Raw genomic sequence first — 23,276 nt, 5'->3', positions numbered from 1 at the left:
TTACTAGTTTTAAAATATACGGAATTTTACTCATCGCAAAATTCTATTGCTGAACCCTCCACGTGGCTTTAATGTATAATATAGTACTCAAATATGTAGAACTCAAAATATTTACAAACGTTGCACTAAACACAACCTCATGTCTCACAACAATGTAAAAAGGAAAATTCCGAACCCTGCTTATGGCAGTCTTTAATGTGCATTCCTTCATGTGATACTAAAATTGGTTCAAAAATGGTTCAAATGGCTCTGAGCACTATGGGACTTAACATCTGAGGTCATCAGTCTCCTAGAACCTAGAACTACTTAAACCTAACTAATCTAAGGACATCACACACATCCATGCCCGAGGCAGGATTCGAACTTGCGACCGTAGCAGTCGCGCGGTTCCGGACTGAAGCGCCTAGAACCGCTCGTCCACCGCGGCCGGCACTAAAATTGGTCACTAAATTTAAACACCGACCATGAAAACTCATGTGTTCCTAAGTACACTTTCTTCCAGGTACAACACTTTCCCCTATTAAAATTAAAAACTTTTAAAATATTGCTATTTCTATTAGGCAAAAAATCGAAATATATGTCGTTCACACCTTTACGCCTTACGCCAAATTTTACGAAGAAAGCGATCGCGATATGCGTGTCATACTACCAATAACAATAAAACAAACGAAGGCATGACCAAGCAGTGCATCGCTTTCTTTACTCATTGTGATAAATACTCGCGTCCGCTCGTGACAAAACAGAATTTGTTATATCTTTTGAAACGTCCCCTTTGAAAAATTATACAAGACTGTCCTTAAACTGACACACAATATTTTTAGCGCAACGCCATCTGACTATCAAAGATCCCTGCAAAAGAATGGCCCTGAGTAACATTAAACTATACCTTTCCCAAATCAATTACCTCACAAAAATCTTCGTTACTCGAACTACTGCAATACAGCGAGCGCCACTACTGGCAGCTAAATAAAAGATTCAAACTTCTGAAGGCACTAACTACTGATAGGCATAGTTAGCAAATGAAAGATTTTAATAGAGAACAAACAATATATTTACCTTAATAATGTTGAAAACTCGCAATATACATAACAGATCATTGTATATCTTACAAATTTCCAAACTCCGCCATCTCTCTCCCCACATCCACCACTGCTGGCGGCTCACCTCCAACTGCGCAACGCTACGCGCTGTTCACAGCCAGCTGCCTAACACTACAATGGCGAGTATTACAACAATGCAAAGCAGCCACAGACTGCACACAGCACAGCCAGTGATTTTCATACAGAGGTGGCGTTACCAATAAAAAAACCTAAACAGCCTACTTACATAGCCCCCATGCTACCCACAAAAAATTTTACAAATTTTTTTGGGCACTGGCCAATACATATTTGTTAAAATTTTTCATAATCGTAATTACAATAACAAAGAAATCAAATGCACACACTTATTGATACAATGTTGGTCAAAAGCTAAAATTTTCTCACAGACCATAAAGATAGTCCTGATCATTCATCATAATAGTAATTACAGTTTTTTTTTTCACAAAGTCTCTTTAGTAAAAGAAATTGCACACAGAAATAGTGGATTTCCATGCAGTCTTGAAGAAGTAGTGTTGTCCTTCCAACGGAAAGACAGTGCTGACTCTTGACATGCTGACAGGTAATGGGCCACAACAGAGCAAACCCACAGCGGAGTCGATCGAAGTTTTGAAGAATATCGTTTGGTAGGTCATCACAGAGCAGACCCACTGCAGTCCTGGTAGAGATTACGGTATTGGTGGGCCACCAGAGGTGCAGACCCACTGCAGTCCTTGTAGAAATAATGGTATTGATGGATCATCAGTAGACCCACTGTAGTCCTTGTAGAGATAATGGTACTGGTGGGTCATCAAAGATGCAGACCCACTGTAGTCCTTGTAGAGATGGCCAGCAGCCATCTGTTGTGACTGTGCAGGTGCACAATCACCATTGAAGAGTCTTGCGGATAATATAGCAAGTCCATAACCACCACTTGTGCACTCACAAAGCTTTTGAATTGTCCTGGGAACGAGCAATGCTGTTAACCAGTCCCTTGCTGAATTATTAACACACGTGCAAACACTAACAGTCCCTACTTCTCACATATTGTCCATATACTATGACCAACAGAAACGTGTGCAGTGAAATGTAACTTACAAGTTAATAATATGATGAACTGGTGTCAATTTGAATTTTATAACATAAGAATACAATTACAAAGGTACAAAATACATCATTAAAGAACATAACAATACAGATAACATTTGTAGTACAGGTTTTACAACAAAATAGAAATAAACATATACATCAGTGTTACAGGAATTATGAGATAAGTAAATACATAAAATAATGAGAATAGTTTCGAAACATTAATTTCACACATTAGCATTAAAACAAAACAGAATAAATAATGTCTAAACATCTTTACAAAGAAAATAACATATTATCAGAAAAATTCTACAACATAACTCTTATTAGCTAAACACATAAAGACAGGAAAAACACAAATATACAAGAGTACACAAACACATACCAGAATAACACAGGGGGAAAGGACAGGGTTTGTTTTACTGCAGTATTTTGCAAACAAAACTTTCTTTACTTCTCGGAGACCTCCCTTCATTCCTCACTATTTCCAAAAAGTCCTACCTATACCTGTTTTCTGTACTTTTTTCGTATGACTTCTCAATGCATTTATTCCAATTCATAGCAACTCAGTCTCTTATATAGTCTACCCCATCTTAAGCTTACTTAAAGCTACTGAGCTCAGATGCTAAACTAAGGGACGAGGCAATGCAGCAGCACAAAACAATTAATACAAATAGCAATGAAAAAAATGGAAATTGTCAAAGCAAGCACCAATATTACAACTAATATAAGACAATGAGCAGCAAACAAGAAAAATAAATGCGTAGTAAAACTTGCTTAACAGCGTAATACAAAGTCAAATTCCGTAACATTATGCCTGGCAAACAGCAGCAGCAAAATAAAAAAAACTTATATCTAAACATGACATAGCTCAAGCAGAAAAAATAGTACAGTAAAGACAACAATGCAGACAAGGGAAATGTATATTCACATCTTAATGTCTATGTAATTAAAGTGGTGCACCACAAAAAACTTATATCTAAACATGACATAGCTCAAGCAGAAAAAATAGTACAGTAAAGACAACAATGCAGACAAGGGAAATGTATATTCACATCTTAATGTCTATGTAATTAAAGTGGTACACCACAAAAAACTTATTCTATGAAATAAATTACCAAGTATTGTAAAGAAAATTATGTATGCAGTTTCTGTGAAGGGAAATGTCTTTTTGTGCTCCCTCATATTTTTGGAAATACACTCCTGGAAATGGAAAAAAGAACACATTGACACCGGTGTGTCAGACCCACCATACTTGCTCCGGACACTGCGAGAGGGCTGTACAAGCAATGATCACACGCACGGCACAGCGGACACACCAGGAACCGCGGTGTTGGCCGTCGAATGGCGCTAGCTGCGCAGCATTTGTGCACCGCCGCCGTCAGTGTCAGCCAGTTTGCCGTGGCATACGGAGCTCCATCGCAGTCTTTAACACTGGTAGCATGCCGCGACAGCGTGGACGTGAACCGTATGTGCAGTTGACGGACTTTGAGCGAGGGCGTATAGTGGGCATGCGGGAGGCCGGGTGGACGTACCGCCGAATTGCTCAACACGTGGGGCGTGAGGTCTCCACAGTACATCGATGTTGTCGCCAGTGGTCGGCGGAAGGTGCACGTGCCCGTCGACCTGGGACCGGACTGCAGCGACGCACGGATGCACGCCAAGACCGTAGGATCCTACGCAGTGCTGTAGGGGACCGCACCGCCACTTCCCAGCAAATTAGGGACACTGTTGCTCCTGGGGTATCGGCGAGGACCATTCGCAACCGTCTCCATGAAGCTGGGCTACGGTCCCGCACACCGTTAGGCCGTCGTCCGCTCACGCCCCTACATCGTGCAGCCCGCCTCCAATGGTGTCGCGACAGGCGTGAATGGAGGGACGAATGGAGACGTGTCGTCTTCAGCAATGAGAGTCACTTCTGCCTTGGTGCCAATGATGGTCGTATGCGTGTTTGGCGCCGTGCAGGTGAGCGCCACAATCAGGACTGCATACGACCGAGGCACACAGGGCCAACACCTGGCATCATGGTGTGGGGAGCGATCTCCTACACTGGCCGTACACCACTGGTGATCGTCGAGGGGACACTGAATAGTGCACGGTACATCCAAACCGTCATCGAACCCATCGTTCTACCATTCCTAGACTGGCAAGGGAACTTGCTGTTCCAACAGGACAATGCACGTCCGCATGTATCCCGTGCCACCCAACGTGCTCTAGAAGGTGTAAGTCAACTACCCTGGCCAGCAAGATCTCCAGATCTGTCCCCCATTGAGCATGTTTGGGACTGGATGAAGCGTCGTCTCACGCGGTCTGCACGTCCAGCACGAACGCTGGTCCAACTGAGGCGCCAGGTGGAAATGGCATGGCAAGCCGTTCCACAGGACTACATCCAGCATCTCTACGATCGTCTCCATGGGAGAATAGCAGCCTGCATTGCTGCGAAAGGTGGATATACACTGTACTAGTGCCGACATTGTGCATGCTCTGTTGCCTGTGTCTATGTGCCTGTGGTTCTGTCAGAGTGATCATGTGATGTATCTGACCCTAGGAATGTGTCAATAAAGTTTCCCCTTCCTGGGACAATGAATTCACGGTGTTCTTATTTCAATTTCCAGGAGTGTATATCACAAAACTATTATTTACTGGATCTGTAGACAGAAAATATTTATATTAGTACATCTATAAAATTTTATTTTAACCAATGCTGCAATGCAGCTAGAAACTAGATATTAAGGGGATACGGAATCACCTATCCCCGCAATGTTAATATATGCCTACTATAGGGAACATTTTCTCACAAACTACTGGAGACAGAGAGGTAAAAATTTTACTGTATGTGCATTCATATGTTACAACAATACTGAAACAACAGTTTATTGTCAAAGTATTTTCTTACAGAGATATTGTACATTTATTTTTAAGTAAATTTTTTCCATCGCTTTTTACTAGACTATCACCCCTAAGTCTTTTGTAAATCAAGTAATTAAAAAATCGTTGTTTCAGTATGTAATAGGGACCTATGTCACTACGTCATAAAAATTTCAGACTTCTAGGTTGACCAGTACCTGAGATAATGTTCCTAGATGAAGTAAAAAGTAAACTTACGGGAAACGGAGAAAGAAGATTAAAACATTCCTGATCCGTAGCTAATACCCCCTTCACAGTCTTCATAATCATCTTCAAGTCTTCTTTTGGCACCCCTCTGCACCTGTCTTGCTTTTTTCACTAATGTCTTGATTATATTATCAGCATGCCTTAGTCTGTGCTGATCTAAAAAGAACATAGCACGTACCGTACGGGAACCAACACACATACCCAACTTTTGAAGGACCTGGCATTTAGTTATATTTCGAAGATTGAAGGTTGCCACAGCATCATACACACCAAAATGTAGTGTATTAATTCCGACAAACACTGTTTTTGGGAGACGATGCCATATCACACTATTCAAGCACTCGTTGGGGTTCTGCGTTTTTCCGTGAAGACATTTCATCAGAAGACTTCTGTCAGCCAGATCTCTGAAAATGGGCTTTATTTCTGCCATGATGGCTGATGGTAGACTGTGGTGGTGAATGTATTTCTCTCCTGTTGTTAGTCCCCTATTGTATTTACACCAGCTGTTTTCACCTTTGGGGCACAAACCATGTTGTGGATGCTCATCCGTGGATGCGGTGTGGAAATATAAAGCCCATATAGCTCTCCTCATTTCTTCAAGATTGCCTGTATTTTGCCTGATTGCAAGGCCATAGCAGTTCTGAATGTGGTCTATTATGGAATCAGTCAATCTTCCTCTGCCATCCAAGGTTTTCCCATCATCTAGTTTTTTCCCTTTCATAACTGATTTTAACCTTCTCAGCCTGGCACCCATTCTCTTCTGCACATGTCCTATACTTTCAAGTTTGCTTATATTTACACTGTTCCCATATGGTTTGCTTTCCAAAACTTCTTTGAATGCTTTAGAGTCACCATCTCCCAGATATTTGACATAGCCAACATTATACCACTGTGAAGAGCGATGAAAAATTTTCTTCACCCCAGCAACCTCCATGCCACCACTACTACCATAATAATTAGCAATACAGTCATCACTGTGTTCATTTTTCAGCCTGCCTGTGCACCTACAGTATTTAGACATTATTGCAACATCAATAACCTTGCCAGTATCAACACTAGTTGCTGTTACAACACCATTGTTGGAGGTGTGGCCCCTTTTCTGCCACGTGCCATCAAACGCCACTGTGAGGTCACGACTGCCGTCATTTTCTTCCACTGCTTCTTCCACAGCAACCTGCATTGACTTCTGTGCTACATCTTCAACTGCAGATCCTAGTACATAATTGTAAGCTTCAAACTTTGAAGGTGCACTTGGAAGATTTAGAACACCACATAGCATATCACCAGCTGCTTTGCCCTTACCAATTGCTCGCAATCCATAAACTAACCTAATATTTACACTATAAAGTTCAGTTTTCTTGTATCCATTATTTACAGTTACTGAAACCGAACTTGGAAACTTACAGCTGTATTTACAAACACTGCATATTAAATTAAACTGGGCAGCCAGGCCAACATGGGATTCTACTTTCAGAGAAACGTTTCCATGACATTTTTTGCAGCACAAACTGTTTTCAAGAGCTTCACACAATATATTCGTATCAATGAGTTCAAAAACTTCATTCCCTCTATCAAGTAAATTATATTTCTCTTCCAAATCTCTTAGTTTTTTATGAGAAGCACTGTTTTCATTTGGTGTAAGTTCGTTCGGCAAATCAGTAATAAGTGGATTCACATTTTCCAACAGTGATGATGATGAACTGCTTTGCTTTGCTAATGAATCATTATTTCTTTTCTTTTGCCAGTTCACACGCTTTTTAAATACTTTTGCTTTAGCTCTAGGCATTTTCACTGCGAAAAATGAAGCACTAAATACGAAATAACTCAACAACAACTACTTTCTTATATCACACTGTTTACAAAACAGTCCCGCCACAAAGTCAAAGAGTAACTTGAGGAAACCAGAGAGAAACATTTTCGGGCAACTAGTGTATAAATAGTCGCTGGAAACCGGGATATTTGAATTCATGTCACTTTAAAGGTACTGCCAAAAAGTTCATGGTCAGCCACGAGAGACGTGTATAACTAAAGCGCAATACCCGATCTCACAAATATATAAAAATAAAATAGTTATAATTGTAGTAGAGCTATGTATGATACGTCATTTTAAAGAGGAAACATGGCAGAATATAATACGCCAATAAAAAAAAATCGATTTTTTAACCCAAAATCCGATTCCGTATCCCCTTAAACAAAATAGGCAAAGCAAGGCGTGAAACGTCATTCACTAGCCATATGGCATTTCATAGTGCAGTAAACAATCTTTCAACTAGAAAGACAATAGGTGTGAAATGTTTCTCATCATTTCATTTCAGTAAATATCATAAATTAAGAGCTCCACAGTGTAATCATTTGTTTTCAAGTTCGACCGTGTCGTTTTTGCGATGCTCTCTGCAAAGGAACGTCAATAGCGAGGATAATGGCCTCCTTTTTTTTTTTTTTTCTTCTCCACCTGCGCCTCTGGCACACACTAATGACTTCTTTCCAGGCGACTGTCGCCCATCTGGGTGCCCACGACGCATTACGTGCAGGTGGTCACTTAACTTTCTTACGGAAATATTTACGACAGCAGTTTCCGCTACAGTGACAGTCTCATATAAAAAATTTCACAGGCCAAGAATTTGCGTTACAAATGTGTAGAAACAAAATCCTGTAAATATAACAGCGTCCAAAAAATTTTCGCCAGCATTGTGATACATTCACGCATATACACACATTTCATAACTCTTAAAGTACGATTCTTGGTTTCCAACAACCTTTTTCACAAACCAGAGACCCTAAACACTACTCATTATTCCTTACCTGATTCGTCGACACTTCTTCAATATTTTATGATAACAGATACGTAGCATACTCAACTAACTCATATAGCATCAGCTTATTGATCATAAACATACCGCAACAGCATAATACACATAGTCATCGTAATAATATTATCATAACACCTCAGTCAACTCTCAAAATCGTCGTAGCTTCCTCCAATAATTTCAAAACCTAAAAAAATTCACTGCTCATGTCAAAAGTTTCATCCACCTCAAACGTACTTTAAAAATCATGCTCCCATACCAAATACATCGTTCAAAGCTCTCATAGTATCACAATGCTTCCAAAAAAATATGAACAGTTTACAAAGTACAGACAAAATACAGTTTCATAAGTGTGAAGTTATCCAACTGTGTAATTGCGTAAACATCTGTCACTGATGTAATAAAAAAAGTTTGTTTCTCTGTTAAATAATCAGATAGCTGTGTAATTTATGTGTTAGAGAAATATGGTACCAATGTGTAAAGTTGTATAAGCAAATACCATATTAGCTAGGGCTCCTTGTGCTTGCCAAACACATGGTACACAAAGTAAGCGTGTACCCCCCTGAGGATTAATGTAATTATACCCTCAGGTGTTACAGATTACAGCAATGGAATGAATTGTATCACGGAAAACCCTTGTATCATTGAACTTCAAATATCTTAAAAAAAATAAATGTTTCAAGTGCGAAATTAATCACTCAAATACGTGTACTGTAGCGCTAAACTGTGCGTCATGTTGTAAGATAATCTCTGTGGAAGTCTCGTAGTTATCGTCCTCCGAAAGCTAAGTTCTGCAGAAGTCAATGTACTTACCTCATGACAAACAAAAGTGAAATGCTTTGCGTATAGATATCGTAGTTATTATGCTTATCGGCGTGATGAAGAAAGTACTGTGCTGTGACGTATTGTTGTGCTACAGATAAGCTGTCTCCTTGTAGCTATACCACAAAAGTTACTACTAAAATATGTTTTACTCTCCAGAAGAATTCAGAAAAACTGTGCAGATATAAAACAGATACACCGCAAAAGCAACAAGGTAAATTGTGTCACTCATTAGTAGCGTCGTGATATAGTCGTGTAGCTGTCAAATAAACTAACCACTGTGTCATCTGGTATCTCACAGAAAGTACTTTAAATCCAGAATGTATTTTCAAGTAAACCAAAATGTTGCATTAAAATATCATTAGCAGTACCAGTATGTGTCCTAAGTATGTAAGCCTGATAGTCGTTACGTAATCGTGCAACTAACAAGCAAGAATGTACAAATACAGCACTGTGTCGTCTGTTCACTATAACAATGCATTCGTAATATCTGTTTAAAAATGTTCCCTTGGTTCTAGACTGGGTAGTTAATTTTAAAACATAGTTGCATGTGAACAGTTTCTAAATGTGACAAAGAGAACTAGTAACTAGAAGCGAAAAATATTGTGGCAGAGGCTAAGTTAAAAAGTAGATTATCTCTCAATAAATGGTTTTACATGTGAAATGTAGTGTAAACCTTTACTCTTCCTAGTATACAGAGTTTCAACTTGAACGCAATTATCATACGGTATATGTCGGTAAAGAATACTGGAATTTTTCTCAAGGTTAGCGTCTTATGTTATTTTTCTCGGAGCCAGCGGGCGCACGTGGCTTCCTGCGGTGTGGGTCATTGTCTGTTTCTTTGTTGGCGCGCGTCGTTATTGGGATTAGGAGACCTAACTTCTACAAATGCACTTTGACGAGAAGGCCCTGCCCTGTTTGAAGCTTGCCAGTTCTGATGGAATTCAGGTCTGTCGTTTTGTCGGTAGTTTACACAGTTTCTTTCTTGTTGGTCACGTGGTGGAGAATTTCTCCCTGAATCGTAACTGCGCGATGAACTGTTGCGTCTGAAATTATTCTGCCTGCCTTTTTTTTTTTTTGAACAGCTTATAGTAAAAATCATCGTGTCGGCGAGTCGCATATCGGTCATTGTTAGGTCGTGTCGGCCGTTCCATCTCAAAATTCGGTGCACATTGCCAGTTTCTTTCATAACTTCCGAAATGTCCTGTGTTATTATTTTGTGGTTGTTCCGTATTTCTATGTCCCTCTTCCCGTACTGGAGCGCGAGTGTCCTCTGAAGTATGTAATTCTTGTATTACCTGCGTCAACTGATCTTGTACTTCCCGGATTTCTCTTTTGTACTGTGTATTGATTTGATTTTGATTTTGTTTGAATTTTCTAATTTGTTCATACTCTTCTGTGTCAGTGAAGGCTACAGGTCTTGTGTCATTCAGATCATCATCTACCTTTGTAGATAAGTTAGTGACCTGATCCGAAAGTTCGGATACTTTCTCCGATAGTGAACACATTTCCTCAGTGTGTTTTTCTGAACCAAGTTTGAGAGTGTCCATTTGTGTTGAAATCGAATCTACTGTGTCCTTTAAGTTTTCTTGAGTTTTTGCAAGTAGCGTAACCGAATCAGTAGACGCAACTGAGTCAATTTTAGCCGACAAGGTCTCATGATTTTCATGAACAATGGTTTGCAGTTCTTTTATGGCTGCTTCGTGATTCTGTAATGCATTTTCATGCCGCGAAAAAATAGGTTGAAAATGCTCACAAATTTGTGTTTTTACGTCATTACAGACTTTTTGACATTTCGATTCGATGTTATGTAACTCAGTAGTTAAATCTTCACGTGTTCGTTCAAGCGTGGTGTCTAACTTTTGAAGATTTTGTTCCATTGTGTCTAACTTTTTAAGATTTTGTTCCACTGTGTCTAACTTTTCAAGCTTTTGTCCCATTTGTTGCATTAATTGTAATAACAATGCACTGGTGTCTGAAACATGTTCATCAGTGCTTTTCGGCAGTGAATTTGCACCGGCAACATTCACATTTTGACAAGCGGAAAATGTGTCTTGACTCATTTGAGAAAACGGTGAGAACCCAAAACCTGAGTCTACAGTATTTGCAAAATCGTGTCCTGTCATTCCCGGTTCCTGAGGCGAGCTGTTGCCGACCGATCGATCGATAATGCTTCCTTCTTCACTAATTGTTTCACTGTCTACGCCATTGTTTGACGCCCGCTCCATTTCCCTATGCACAATTACCAAATTACTACTTTGAATATTAGTTAATTCATTACACGGTGGCGCTAACACACTGCTTTCGTCTTCACTGTCATTTCTCAGTTTACTTTGGAGCCTAGTATTACGTTTTTCACACGCCATTATTGTCACAATATTTCATACGACAACACAGAAAAGCACAATTTGAAGAGCAAAATAAGAAAACACTGAAAATAATATCTAGTTAATTGCAAGTGCAGCTGCGAAATACTTGCTGCAAATCTACATGCATGCCACAACTGTTTTACTGTACAACAATGAAAAACTACTACTACAAAGGAGATTCTCTCTACAATTACGCGCTAGCAATAAACAATAGCTACACTAATCACACAAACTACAAGAAAAAATCAGAAGATTCCAGTGAGGTATCCCCGGCTAAGGGTCGACATATGAAACGTCCCCTTTGAAAAATTATACAAGACTGTCCTTAAACTGACACACAATATTTTTAGCGCAACGCAATCTGACTATCAAAGATCCCTGCAAAAGAATGGCCCTGAGTAACATTAAACTATACCTTTCCCAAATCAATTACCTCACAAAAATCTTCGTTACTCGAACTACTGCAATACAGCGAGCGCCACTACTGGCAGCTAAATAAAAGATTCAAACTGCTGAAGGCACTAACTACTGATAGGCATAGTTAGCAAATGCAAGATTTTAATAGAGAACAAACAATGTATTTACCTTAATAATGTTGAAAACTCATAATATACATAACAGATCATTGTATATCTTACAAATTTGTAAACTCCGCCATCTCTCTCCCCACATCCACCACTGCTGGCGGCTCACCTCCAACTGCGCAACGCTACGCGCTGTTCACAGCCAGCTGCCTAACACTACAATGGCGAGTATTACAACAATGCAAAGCAGCCACAGACTGCACACAGCACAGCCAGTGATTTTCATACAGAGGTGGCGTTACCAATAAAAAAACCTAAACAGCCTACTTACACTTTAATTAAATAACGAAACAGAACTACAAATGTTACAATGAATATGGTACTTGAAACTCTCCTTGGATTTTATTTCATTAGGCCTGTGCTCTTGTCCACCAGACCAATGACCAGCGTGATAACTGGTCGTGTTATAGTGAGAACATAAATCTCACGATATACCTTAAGTCAGTAGCGGAAGCCATATACTATGACCTCGAACTCCTTTGGGGCGGAATGCTTGTACTCCGTTTTCAATCCGCGTCACTCCGAATAAAATCCTCGAGCGTTTGAGGAATACATGGCTAGTGATGAGCAGTAGTTTTGTTTCTGCTGACGATGGTGGAGACAGCTTTGTTCGGGGTGATGGTGGTGGTGGTGGTTAGTGTTTAACGTCCCGTCGACAACGAGGTCATTAGAGACGGAGCGCAAGCTCGGGTAAGGGAAGGATTGGGAAGGAAATCGGCCGAGCCCTTTCAAAGGAACCATCCCGGCATTTGCCTGAAACGATTTAGGGAAATCACGGAAAACCTAAATCAGGATGGCCGGAGACGGGATTGAACCGTCGTCCTCCCGAATGCGAGTCCAGTGTGCTAACCACTGCGCCACCTCGCTCGGTGTTCGGGGTGACGCAGCTCGCTAACAGAGTAGATTTAATTCTCAAACCACGAATTAAACTGAAAATGTTGAAGTGGTAAATGATGGTAACTCCGAACTGTCAGTGTTATGAGCGTTGGTTTATCTATTTTGGAACATTATACTCCCAGACATGCGTCAAGAACAATTATTTATGTATTACGGTACGTTACACTCCAAGACATAAGCCGTGAACACCTGCTAATCGATTCTGGTTCATTATACTGCTGGCCATAAACCACTTTCGTAACTTTTGCTAAGGGCAACAGTAATTCTTTCACATATTTCACGCAGTGTAGCGTTTCTCGCCATCCAAAACCGAATCACAACTCACGATCGGAGCGACGTTAGGTTTGCAGCATGGATTTTACCACCTGGTTGCACTCATCACGTTAACAATCCGCAATACGATCTCTTCAGGCAGGAGTCTGTGCCCCAGTGAACACAAAAAAAAAAAGACAATCTGACACGGAACAACTAATCACAGCCCAAGCACAAACTTTGTTAACTTTCTGCATGACATTCACGATATCCAAACAATCTGAAACAACTGTAATTAATTCTTTGATATCAGCTAGCGGAAATGAATCACTTCCCATTACTTTAATACCTGCTTAGTGAAGCGGAAGTGCATTAGGAAGTCAAGCTCGCTTTTGATCTACTCAGACTTCCGTATCATCTTTGTATTAAATGTATAAATACGTACTTACATTTTCACAGGATTCAGAACCGGTATCGTAATACAGTGTAACACAATGGAACACCGAATCGTCAGGGCCTGCTGCAAATGTGCGCATAGCATCGTGAGACTAGCTAAACGCTACTTCGACATTCTGAGGTTCGTTGCTACGCAACGGAACCTAACACCCGTTAACTATTGTTGGTATCCATTGGCTTTGCTCTGTGGACGCGCAGTTCATGTTCATAGGATCTTGTGTTATCGCATCTTAAATACTTGAAAACAACCTTAACTCTAAATCAGAAATTTGACTAATGTGATCAACATGTAGCAGATTCTACGTTCATGTGTGCAGTGGCATACCATAAATTTCACCCCCGTAACACTGAAATCTTTTTACGTACGTTTTGTTTGGCTCGCATGTTTGTAACTCAAATTTGTCAGGGAATTATTAATATCTCAATCTCTCACATGCTTCGACTTGTATTTGGCTGAAAAATTAAAGAAAAACGAAACGAGTTGGATCTGAAACAGCCAAGAGAGAGAGATGAAGGAATCATTAGTCTGCGGAAAGCTCTCCATCCGCACTTTACTATATGACGTTCTGGAGTGCTGAATATCCCAGTATCAGTCCGCAATGCACGAATGCCAATACGCAAACAAATTGGGCTACAGCGATGTCCAGGCAATAAATTTAAACCGTTTCACATCCCAGAGCTCTAAAACCAGCCCGTCCAGCGTACTTAGACAACGAGCGGAAAGTAACATTAAGCCCGTTTTATAGTTCACCTCATGTATCGGAGTTACGACACTGTCAGAGTTCTGAGAATCATATATGAAAGAGAAAACGTAAAAAGATTTTTCTCTTTATTTGAAACAATCTAACATACGCACACAACTTTGTAATTTTTGTCTGGAACAGTATTTTCCAGAAAAAGGTAAAAAGCAACTCCTTTACCATGGTTTAGACCAAGACTTTCCGGATGTTCCCCTTGTGTCTAGCATATGCCAGCACTATCAATATGATTCCAATGGAAAGGAAGTTCTGCATCCTTCCAACCTGCCATTTTGGCAGGAATTTTATACATCATTCACTCATTAGACGTCTAATGCTGGATAAATGCTGTCTATAGACATTTTACATACTCAGTAATCCCCATTCACGTGGCTCCACTCGGTCTTTTCTTATATCGTGGAATTCCTCGCAAGTCAAGTTGCATTCCTATATTAGAAGGCAAGCCATGCAGTCGTAGAAGTCTCAGCGGTCTTGGAGTAAGGCAAAAAGGTTTTCAGGTGGAAAATTTCTGTGTATTGGCAAATGTCCAATGTGAAGCACCCGACACCTTGCGTCAGGAACTGAACTAATAAATCAAGTGATTATTAATTTTATTTTAAATTTACTGAAATTGAAAAGAAACGAGTTTATTTACTATTTATAAAATACCCATAAAATTATTTAACTAGGTAGTGAAGGCACGTGTATCAATTAATTCAAATAGAAAATAGCGCCATTAGATAAAAAAGAACTAAAGGCCTCAAACAGCTACAAATCTACGCAGTTTTTAACATTCGGAATTTATGTTAGATTGGTATTGTTACCGTGGAAAGTAGAGTTAACTGCTTGTTTGCGTGTCTGTAGTTCGTGCCTGTGTTGCATACGTTGTGTTGCAAAGGTAAATAAAAGCAACATGTACTGTTTTTGCGTATCCCTTTTGTATCCAACACACGATTTACGCCAGAACCTAAGTCAGCTGATTATACAGTAACGATAGGCAGAAAGCATAGAGCTGTATATCTCGTCGACGAAACAAGGTGTATTCTAATTACTTTTGAATACTTTGTGGGAGTGAACAGTGATCAATGTGTTACAAATATTTACTATCAAAAACAGGCTTGATAACACTTTATTTATTACGGTGACCGGTTTCTACCACTACTGTGGTCATCTTCAGACCTACAAGTTGTATACAAAGCTTTAATTAGAGGGCTACATACATTAAAGAAAATACATAAAGTTATAAAGCTATAAAACGATGAATTACCAATGAGTAAGAACCTCCTTCTACTGGAGAATCACTGCTGGAGAAACCAGTGCACGTCGTACTACATATAATGGAGGCTCCGCCCACTTCTAACCGCATGATTTCATTACTAACCAATCGGTTACAGGTCGAATAACAATGTAAAATTTCGTAGTTAAAAAAATATTGTCAAGAAACTAAAAGAAACACACACCAAACTTAGCTTATTTAACAGCTATTGTCAATTAAGAAGCGTTAAAAATATTTAAACACATAGGACAAATGAACTTCGTTTTGACAGTACATGGATTGCCCTCTCAAGGCCTGTCAGTGAACCATTTGGAACCACTGGTTGCTGTGGTGAAGTTGGACGCCGTTCCAAGGATGTGGCAGAAGGCTTCTTTCCACTGAAGTTGTTGTCGATAGGCAAACTAGTGGTTGCCATGGTGAGGATAAACGCCAGTCCAAAGATGTGGCAGCAGGCTTCTTTCTAACAAAGTTGTTGCGAAAGTGGAATGGCAAAGACTGTCATGTCAGACGATGTACTATTGAGCAGCAACATGTCTTATTAAAACGATTTTCAATGAGTAGGCTGCAATTATCGTTAACTGACATTTATAGTATATGCTGCACAGATACGATCTACTGGTGTAATAAGAGACTTCCATTTGCATAGATTACATAATAATTCTTACAGATCAATACCAAGGAAAAACTTCAGTGGAAAGAAGCCTGCTGCCACTTCCTTGGAACCGCGTCCAACTTCACCATGGCAACCAGTGGTTCCAAATGGTTCACTAACAGGCCTTGAGAGGGCAACCCATGTACTGTCAAAACGAAGTTCATTTATCCTATATGTTTAAATACTTTTAACGGTTCTTAACTGACATTACCTGTTAAACAAGCTAAGTTTGGAGTGTGTTTATTTTAGTTTCTTGACAATGTTCTTTTAACTATGAAATTTTACATTGTTATTCGACTTATAACTCATTGGTTAGTAATGACATCATATCGTCAGAAGTGGGCGGAGCCTCCATTATATATATTAAGACGTGCACTGGTTTCTCCAGTAGTGATTCTCCAGCAGGAGGAGGTTCTTACTCATTGGTAATTCATCGTTTTATAGCTTTATAACTTTATGTATTTTCTTTAATGTATGTAGCCCTCTAATTAAAGCTTTGTATACAACTTGTCAGTTTGAAGATGACCACAGTAGTAGTCGAAACCAGTCACCGCAATAAATAAAGTGTTATCAAGACTGTTTTTGATAATAAATAAGGTGTATTCTGCTAGCACCAGCCAAGATCAGCCTTCTCACTTATGAGATCCAGGAGGCTATAGACACCGGGCTTAACGTCGACACCATCTACAAGGGAGTGCTGAAAGTAATGGCTCCGAATTTTTTATCCTGTCTCAACATCGGTTGACGTATTACATGTATTTCACATAACTCGGTCGACTTTCTGCTTCGCTAATGCAAGTTGCAACTCTGTGCCGCAAAAGGCTCGAAACGTAGCGTGTAACATGGCGGTATGTAGCGTAACTACGTCGGTGAGTGAGAAACAGTGTGCCGTAATCGAGTTTCTAACCGAAGAGTTCGTCCACACATGTAGCTCCCTCCCATTCGGCATGACAGAACCAGACCACACACGGGCGCTGCGACATCTGCAACTGTCCGACGCCTTTATTTCCCTGTAATCAGTCATCCTCCACATAGTCCCGACTTGGCGCCATCCGATTTTCATCTTCTAATAAAACTTAAGGAACGCCTTCGGGGACCTAACTTTGATAGTGGCGCAGGTGTGCCAGCAGAGGTGTGACTGTGGCTAAATCAACAAAGTCAGACATTCTGCATTGCTATTGTCACCAAATTGGTGTCTCCTTTGGAGAAATGTGTTCGTCGTCAAGCTGACTATGTTGAGAAATAAATATGTGGACGTGAAGAATAAAGATGTACAAGGTTAATAAAGTCTGTTTCATTTAAGAAGCCTTAAGAGTTTTCACATTAAAAAATCGGAGGTATTGCTTTTCAGAACGCCCCCGTACCTTGACATTCGGAAGATTTTAGCCACTACGTACTGCTGTCTACGAAACACAATATGTGTTAGTGTAGGACCATCAGACCAGACTTATGATTGATCTGAAACGTTCTTAACGTAGAGAAAGTCGCATGATATCATCAATGGCAGGGAATCGTCGAAATGAAAGTAGCGTTTGGTGTCGGATATTGCGTGGAAATTGAGAGGACCATTACTGTTGACGAAGCATATAAAAGATCTGAAAAATGACGTTGGTAGCAGACTCGGGCCATTCACCGTTGACATAGTTGTAAAAACTCAGAGCAGTTTGACGAAATGCATTAAGGACAAGCAGACGATCAAAAGTTGGTGTAAGGATTGTCAGATAACGATCATAACCCAAATACAATGTAATTAGATGGAAGTGTGAATTGTCATGCGTGTTTTTGTGGTTTAATGTCCACTGTATATTTTTTTGCGAATAATATCCTTGTTGTTCATTCTGGGGTAACTAATGAAAGTCTTTATATTGGCCAAACTCTATGCACATTATTTCATTATCTTATCAGTGGTAAATTTGACATTTACTTGTGATATTGTTGAAAAACCTAAAAAAACTTTTTTGCTTGATTTTTTTTTCTGTAGGTAATTATTAACTTGTACAGCTTAATACAGTGAACGTATGCTTAGTGATGTGTGGCAATGAGCTGCGCGCCACGAAATACGTTGTCAGTGTGCGAAGGAAAAACGTGAATAACGTAAGAGGACGATAAACGTAAATAGGCTTGGTACATAGTTAAAGAATTAAATTTAATAACTATTCCTAGTCTCTTACAACTAAATTATTTATTTATTTATTTAGTTAACTAGTTTACACCCACATAGGAGCACTAAAATCAAACATAATACAACAGAGCCTACAATGATTAAGTTTAGGTCTTAGCAATCAGCAATTTCTTCGTTTCCCAAAACTTCATCATTCTCTGTGATACAGCTGCTCGTTCTTCTGCAGATATGACACACTTCTTCCATTCTGATGGTCTGAATGTCAGCCGTGTGTATTTGTTCTTCAGAAGCAGTTTCTCTTCTCTGTGTTGAATTTGGTGTGCGATGATGTTCAGTTCATCCAGATAACTTTGTACTTCTTTAAACCAGATGTTTTTGGTTTTACTGTTCCAGAAGTAGTCAGAAAGTTGCTTCAGGATTCTAGTATTTGGTAGGCGAGATATGTGGCCTAAAAATGCAATCCTTCTTTTCCGCATTGTATCAATAATGTATTCAGTTTCTTTATACACTACTGAATTGAGAAAAAGTCTCCACTGTCGATTAATTTGATGTTCCTTACTGATAATTGTTCGGAGTATTCTTCTATCAACTTTCTGCAATATGTCAGTTGTTGCTTGAGTATTTAGTCTGAATAGCGTTTCACTTGCATATGTTGCTTCCGGTTTAACGACGGAGGAGTAATGTCGAAATTTAGCTTTTATTGAGAGAGCTCGTTTTTTGTAGGTTGGCCACGTGTTGTCTGCGCTCGCTGTAGTTTTAATGTTCTACTATCTATTGATGCTCTTTCATTAACATTCCAGGTAATAATCTCACCAAGTTATTTAAACTCTTTTACTACTTTAATTTTTTGATCATTATGGAGTACGATACGGGATGTGTCAACTGGGAAGCTGGGCATCATATCTGTTTTCTCAAACGAAATTTGCAATCCGACCTTTGCCGCAAATCGTTCTAGTTGTTCTATCTGAACATTTGCTTCATCAATATTGTTTGCTAACAGCGTCAAATCATCTGCAAATGCAGAGCAGTTAAGTCGGATCTTTCTTCCAATCTTAACAGATGGTGGGCATATCTTTTTCCATTCACGCATGATTTTCTCCAGCACACAATTGAACAGTAATGGAGACAATCAATCGCCTTGTCGAAGGGCAGTATGAATCTCAAAAGGTTCAGAGAATTCATTTCTGAACCTTACTCTAGCTTTAGTATTTCGAAGGGTCACTGCAACGAGGTTGACTAAATATTAAATTAAGTAATAATGTTTACAGTGACTACTGATGATGATCTGAAATAAACCGAAACTCGTTTAACCCGAAACGGAGTTAACATAGTTGAATGAGACGGCATAATTATGTTGTTACTTCTAGATAAGATATTACTGGAGTACAATATGAGCGATTAATTACTGTAATCAGTTACAGTTATCGAACATCAACTTGTTTCTTTCTCGAAAAATTTAAGACAGAATCACTAGTAAATCTAGCCACGGGGAAAGTATAATTGATATCTAAATTCTTTGTAAGAGTTCTAAAATACTGTTACTGATTCACGAAGGACACTGCTGAGAAAACACTCTATTAACTACTCTTGAGTATTATCGGTCGGTCCGAGGTCCTTACCACATTTTATAGAAAGGCAGAGTAGTGGAGATTCAAACAAGAGCTGACTGCTACGTCACAGAAATGCCAATAGATGAGTGCGCCAGGTGGCCGCCGAACAATCATCATCACCCAATGGATAACGATACAAAAAATGCCCTATTAGTTATGTAAATATTTGTTCTTGTAATTCCGAGAGTGTGACGTCTCAACCTCAATTAACCCTTAGAATTAATTATACTAGGATATTAAATTTATTTAGAGACTTCAATAAATAAAGAATGGGCATATTTGCATATCAGTTTTAGGCGTGAATCGAAGGTGATTGATATTTGTGAATCATATACCTATTTGCATTAAAAACTTACTAATTATCGCCAGGATGGCGATTTTCATCACAGCCAAGACTTATCGGGAGCTCAAAGCTTGCTTGTGGAAGGATAAACCTTAATGGCACAGGTGGTCATCAACAGAAACAAGAGTGGCGCCATTTCAGTGTGGTTCTTCGAGAATTGCTGCAAAAAACAAAGTTAGGTTGGCTACAAAAGGCAGTGCCACCTCTGCACGTCGACTACTCTGTGTGAGAATGGTGGTTTCAAATAACACTCAGACTGAGCAGTGAATCTACATAGATTTTCGGAGCGCTGTGAAATCTACATACACTACTGGCCATTAAAATTGCTACACCAAGAAAAAATGCAGATGGTAAACGGGTATTCATTGGACAAATATATTATACTAGAACTGACATGTGATTACATTGTCACGCAATTTGGGTGGATAAATCCTGAGAAATCAGTACCGATAAAAACCACCTCTGGCCGTAATAACGCCTGGGCATTGAATCAAACAGAGCTTGGATGGCGTGTACAGGTACAGCTGCCCAAGCAGCTTCAACACGATACCACAGTTCATCAAGGGTAGTGACTGGCGTATTGTCACGAGCCAGTTGCTCGGACACCATTGACCAGACGTTTTCAATTGGTGAGAGATCTGGAGAATGTGCTGGCCAGGGCAGCAGCCGAACATTTTCTGTATCCAGAAAGGCCCGCACAGGACTTGCAACATGCGGTCGTGCATTTTCCTGCTGAATTGTGGGGTTTCGGAGGGATCGAATGAAGGGTACAGACACGGGTCGTAACACATCTGAAATGTAACGTCCACTGTTCAAGGTGCCGTCAATGCGAAGAAGAGGCGACCGAAACCAATGGCACCCCATACCATCACGCCGGGTGATACGCCACTGTAGCGATGACGAATACACGCTTCTAATATGCGTTCACGGCGGTGTCGCCAAACACGGATGCGACCATTATGATGCTGTAAACAGAACCTGGATTCATCCGAAAAAATGACGTTTTGCCATTCGTACACCCAGGTTCGTCGTTGAGTACACCATCGCAGGCGCTCCTGTCTGTGATGCAGCGTCAAGGGTAACCGCAGCCATGGTCTCCGAGCTGATAGTCCATGCTTTTGCAAACGTCGTCGAACTGTTCGTGCAGATGGTTTTTGTCTGTCAAACGTCCCCATCTGTTGACTCAGGGATCGAGACGTGACTGTACGATCCGTTACAGCCATGCGGATAAGATGCCTGTCATCTCGACTGCTAGTGATACGAGGACGTTGGGATCCAGCACGGCGTTCCGTATTACCCTCCTGAGCCCACCGATTCCATATTCTGCTAACAGTCATTGCTTCTCGACCAACGCGAGCAGCAATGTCGCGATATGATAAACCGCAATCGCGATAGACTGCAATCCGACCTTTATCAAAGTCCGGAACGTGATGCTACGAATTTCACCTCCTTACACGAGTCATCACAACAACGTTTCACCAGGCAACGCCGGTCAACTGCTGTTTGTGTATGAGATATCGGTTGGACAGTTTTCTCATGTCAGCACGTTGTAGGTGTCGCCACCGGCGCCAACCTTGCGTGAATGTTCTGAAAAGCCAATCATTTGCATATCACAGCATCTTCTTCCTGTCGGTTAAATTTCGCGTCTGTAGCACGTCATCTTTGTGGTGTAGCAATTTGAATGGCCAGTAGTGTACATTTCCGTGATAGGTAGAAACAGCTGCCTTCGGGCCACATGGACCAATAGTCTAGTCCGAATGGTATAGCAGTGTTCCTGAGTGCTGGTAGCTTAAGGATGACCCCCACTTTTCAAAGAAGAAATTGTTATACATTTTGTTTCTCACGACAACTCTTTTCTTAAATACATTAGCGGAAAAAGAAATAGTACACATGGAAAGACGACGTCGATTTTGATTCGTCGGCGGCATATGCCACCTGGGGGATAGAAGATGTACTAATAATGGTTTCAACGTCGTCCGCCAACAGATAAGGTAGTAGCGTAGCTACAATGGCGTCATCTTAGTGTACCCTTTAACATGGAATGCTCGCAGCCAGAAGGGAGAGTGTGGTGCAAACGTGTGAAGCAAGGAGGCAGTCATGCCACAGAGACGCATTCGTGCTTCCCCCAGCCAAATGGGTGAGTCTGAAAGGGATCAAATTATGGCCTTCTTAGTGGCGGGATGGTCCTTTCGGAGAAATGCCACACACTTAGGACGTGCTGCGCCAGTTGTGCAACGATGCGAACATTCTCACACCTGTAGACGAGGTTCTGGACGTCCGCACAGCACAGACACCAGCCAGGATCGTGGTACTGTAAGGGCAGCAGTTGCAGATCGTAGAGCTACCACATTACGGGTTAGAGGGCCTGAGACACGAGACTGTCAACGCGAACTGTTGCGAACCGGTTATCAGCAGTGGTATTACGAGCACGCCCACCTCTAGACGTCCTCCACTCACACCACAGCATCAGTGTACACAACTCGACAGGCGCCGTCAGAGTGTCACTTGGAAGACGGAATGGCGCGCCGTGGTCTTCAGCGATGAAAGCAGTGTCTGCCTGCACGAAAGTGACGCTCGTTTACGCAAGTAGACGCGGACCTGCTGAGTGCTGTCTCGTAGGTTACGTTGGTCCAAGACGCACTGGTCCCATCCCAGGCCTTTGGATCTGGAGTGCAATAAGCTACTACAACTCTCGTTCACCTATTTCTGAGGGGACGTTAACCAGCGCTCGATACGTGCAGAATGTTCTTAGACCCGTTCTTTAGCAGTTCTTGCAACTGGAAGGTGACGTGTTGTTCCAGCAGGACATTGTTCGTCCTTACACTGTCCGTGAAACTCGACGTGCACTGAAAGGCTTGCAGCAGCTTCCCTGGCCAGCACGATCTCCGGGCTTGTCTTCAATTGGACACACGTGTAATATGATGGGACGAGACGTGACTCGTGCGACTCGTCAGTCAAGAACGCTTTTATAACTGCAAGCAGGCGCGGTATAACGTATCGCAGAACAGTATTCGCCGTCTGTACGATCGACTGGATGCCACAGTCAGCACCTGCGTTGCCGCCCGTGGAG

The sequence above is a fragment of the Schistocerca nitens genome, chromosome 4 (assembly GCF_023898315.1).
Source record: "Schistocerca nitens isolate TAMUIC-IGC-003100 chromosome 4, iqSchNite1.1, whole genome shotgun sequence".
NCBI classification, from domain to species: domain Eukaryota; kingdom Metazoa; phylum Arthropoda; class Insecta; order Orthoptera; family Acrididae; genus Schistocerca; species Schistocerca nitens.
This window is presented reverse-complemented; position numbering follows the sequence as displayed.